Here is a 4,498-nt window from a genome sequence, read left to right on the forward strand (position 1 = left end):
AAAAAACAGTGACAGCAACGAGGGAGCTAAGCCTTCCCTTCTGTTTTTTTTTTTTTAAGAGCTTCAGTCTTTGTTGTTTTGGGCTTTTTTTGCATTTTTACTCCTAAAGAAGAGCTCTACTCCAGCCATACCTCTGTGTTTACATAACTGTAAATTTTAAGGGAATTCGAAATCAATTATGAATAGTATATTTTGTAATTTCCTTAGAATTTGTCTGTAAAAGGGATTTTTTACACTAGCAAAATTGTGCTGGTACACAGACCCAGGGAAAACATTCTGCAACTATAGAAGTCCATACAATGGCAACATTTGCCTCTTTTAAAAGCAGACTATTCTCTGGGGGGATTAGATTTTCAAGTTCGTTTCCTTGCCATAATTGTTTTATTTATCTTCTGCCCCATATGCCTCTTGACCAAAAATTTCAAGATGCTGTTTCTGTTGGGCAGAGAGAAACAATGAGGGAGGAAAAAACACAGGTAGCCTGCTCAAAAGATGTCACTTTGAATAAAAAAAGCACTCAAAATGTGAAGTTTCTGCACTTCTAAGAAGTTTGATGAATGGCATTTACTCTTGCATTTCAATATGAAAACAGACCATCTCCAGTCTTTGAGAGTATGTTCATGATTCATTTCAGGCACAAAGTAGCTACAAATGACATTTCTAAATGTACACTCTTCTGTTTACAGTACATAAATAAGACTGATCTAGGCTTGAGCATCTCCCTATCAAAGCTTTGTTCCAGAGGGCGTCCACACCTGCCTCTCCGAAGCTATGCATGTATTACATGCATACGTTAGCTTTGAGGTGCTGTGGGATGCTCTGGTGGTTTCGTTGATGATTTTAGTTGCAGAAAACATAGCTGTTGTCTGAAGGAGGTATGGGATTGGCTTGAGAGTACAGTTTTGTCATAAGCTGTTGCCTCAATGATCACTGACACATGGGTAGGTTCAAGTACAAACATGGGTCTGAACTTGAGAGCTTAACTTGAGCAAGAGCTTTTACACATCGCAGGAGACCTGATGTTTAGTGAATGTGGATGATGCATTAAAGTATGTAGAAGCCTGAGTCAGCTTGATTAACAGTATCCCAATAATGACTCGTATGAGCCTGGAAAGTGTGAAATCAAGAAGGCAGTGTATTAAAGATCAGGTTCTTGGTCTTACATTACTTAGTAATGTATTTGTGTGTTCTGTTTACCTTGGCAAAATTTTCCTGTTTATGAGAAAAATATTAGTGATAGGAGCAATCTTGGAAGTGGGAGCATGATGAGAAACATTTCTTGAACTGTGGAAGGAAAGAGATTCTCTCTTCTTGCACTGGAAAGACTGAGGCTTTCAGAAGAAAATACTAATATTGGAATCTGACTTGAAATTCATTATATAGTTCTTCCAGACTATAATCTGGAAATTTAGTTAGCATTCTCAGAGCTGTACTGTGGAAGTTCTGTGCTTTTGAACTTGACATCATAAACATTTAAGCAGATGCCCTCATATACATGTGTATAGTTCCTGTTCATGTCAGCACAAGTGATGCATTCTTGTAGGATGACAAGATTTGGTCATATGTAACTGAATAGAGTCACATTGAATTTTAGTACTTGGAAAAATGTTCTGAAAACTCTGATTAGAGATGGTGCTGATATTCTTACTGCTTTTGTAAAACACTGATGGCTGTAGCATAATTGATAAGTATGGGTTTTTAAAGTCTGCACCTCATGGAAATATTCCCCTGCACTCTTTTTTTAAAATCCAGTTAGAATAGTTACATTTAGAAATGTTTGCAGACCTCAAAAGTTAATAGTGAAATTGAAACAAGTCATATCTTTCTGTTTGAAGGAAATGCAAACAGTAAGTTATTAAGTTTGAGCTTTAATTTTTTAACAGTAACAGTATAAATTATATTAAGGAAAATAATATCCAAATTGCTTCAAACTATCAATGTCCGGAAGCCTCATGCACAAAACTATTTAAGAGGTACTTCTAACATACTGCATTAAGCTCAAACTGATGTGAAATTGTGGAATATGATCTTTGCAGTATACCTGTCTAACCACTTGGTGTTACTGCAGAGTCCCCTTTGGGCACTACTTGAAAAATAGAAAGTGGCTTTAGGCCATTGGTAGTTGATGTACTGAGCATGGCTACTTTACGTAGGGCATTTCAGCTGTTTTGTGTTTCAGAGATCAGAGACTAATAATTTAGTCAGTGAACATTCCTGCAGAGAAAATGTCCAGCAGAAACTGCAGAATTCAAGGCTCCCACTCTCTGAAATTTCTTCAAATATAAAATCAAATTTTGTATATCTTTAAACATCTCAGTGTAAAGTTCAGCATCTTTCCTAATTTTCTATTGCTGTAGTATGTGTCATTTTAATTGATTCTTTTTGTTCACTGGATTAGTCTTTGTAGAAATTTGTTTGTACTAGAAACAAAGGGTTTTGAGGAACAAAAGTAATTTGAAACTACAGAATTTGGAATAGAAGGAACCACGTTTTAAAGTGGTAAATTCTCAGCTGCTAAATACAGTAACTGTTATTTCACTGGCATTTTGTTTGTCTTGTGTGTTACAGTCACTGGAGAAACACGCAGCATTAAATACAGCTACAATAACAAACTTGTATGAAGTCATTGGAAGACATTGTTATAGCTGCTCTAATTGATAATGTACTCATGTCTGCATATTTGTGTTTTATTGACTGCTTGCATATTCTTTATACAACAAAATCCATGTGTTATTTAAATAGGGGATAAATAACTTGTCTGTTTATACTATTTGATTAATTACCTTGTATGTAACTTGCTTTAAGACAAATAAGCAAAGTGATAATATAGTGAGAAAGCTTAGATTTTTGTCTTATAATGAAAATTTCCAGTTTTATTCTAGTGCTGCTTAATTAGAATGTGTAGCTAGACTTTATGGATGGGAGTGATTTTTTTGCTAAGTAGATAGCTAATGAATTTTTAAAACAGTACTGTATAATATTGATGAACAGAAAGAAGGGGTTTTGGAAAAGTTTGTCTGCATAAACAGACTCAAAAAGCATGCTTTTTTCAACAACATATACACTGAGCAAAATGTGAGTACCAGAGAATAATTTAGGTTGGGAATCTTCAGAGATTTGATGATTAAATTTTTGGACAAGTTGTTGTTTGCTTAGTTTTGTTTTGCCTTCTGTAAGGGAAGAGTGCTTTTTGGTTTTTTTTTTAATCAAGTAGGAGGTGAACCATTGCACTGACCATATGTGGAGAAAAACCCACAACTGCTGAATTGTATCTCATGGAGCAGTTTTGGAAAAAGCAATGAACTGACACTGAACCGTAGATGTCACTTCAAAATGCATCTTTGCACTTTTTGAGTGATGAGATATATGTCATTAGATCTTACTATTTTATCAGTGTCAGATACAAAGAATAGGGTGTAACTCACCAATTCTCAAATGCACTTAACATTCAAGTTACTAACGAAGGAAGTTCAGTGTCCCTGTCTATGATATTTTCCTTGTGTAGTCAGAGATATGTTTCTTTTCAGCCTCTTCTCTGTTCTTCCAACCAGCAAAGAAGAATGTAGCAAAGCATTGGTGAGGTGGCCTAATTTTCTGTTTGAATAACTCTGACTATGACTACCTCCCCAAAAAGTACTTTGACTGATGTCCGTAAGTGGAGTTCATCAGGCTCAGTTATTTCAGAACCTCATGCTAGGCCTATATGCTCTTTCAGATGTGAAAAGCAAGAGGTTTATCAATGAATCTATCAAGCTTTCCAGGGACAGTTTGAAGGAGAATGGAAAAAATACTGTAGTTAAAGTTGGGAAAACTAGAATTAGCATAAATCTTCATTTGCCTTTTTCTCTGAAGAAGCGACTGTGTTGCTGAAAAACGGAGGAAATATGCTTCCAGGGAATTCCATATATTATGCTTTTGAACTGCAGATCTGACACTTCCTAGTGGCTTTTGCTTAATGTGTAATGTTACTTCTCAGGGCATAGTTATTATAGTGAATTAGGGTGCATTTTTACAGTTTATAATTATTGATTAAAAAGGAACAAAAGATAAACATGTCACTGGCTTTTAATTACTTTTTTTTTTTTAATCTAGCATATTATTTTATAATCTACTCACATGCCAACACTGTACCCAGTAATCTCATCTGCTTCTTACTGTTATTCTGTTGAATTGCTGTTGCAGTCTTGCAGGATAGTTGTTGGATTTATTCTCTGAGGTTCCTAGTAGTATTCAGTAAAGTAATTAGTATCTCAAAGTATGTTGTAATAATGGGGAAGCTTTTTGATGCACCATAGGTCTTAGATTCAATATTTAAAAACCTTTTGTTAGGATTCTGAATGCTAAATCTTTTTGGATAGCTGTCAGGCTCTTACATGCATCTGAGTTATTCTGGAAAACAGAAGTCTTAACTGAAGTCACATTCGTTAAATATCTTTATCTGCTCCATCTGGAGCCTGCTGTACATCCTACTGTATAGACAGAGGTGGGGAGAACCCAC

The sequence above is a fragment of the Melozone crissalis genome, unplaced genomic scaffold, assembly GCF_028551555.1.
Source record: "Melozone crissalis strain CALT ecotype California unplaced genomic scaffold, PUWL_Pcris_2 ptg000036l_1, whole genome shotgun sequence".
Classification (NCBI taxonomy): domain Eukaryota; kingdom Metazoa; phylum Chordata; class Aves; order Passeriformes; family Passerellidae; genus Melozone; species Melozone crissalis.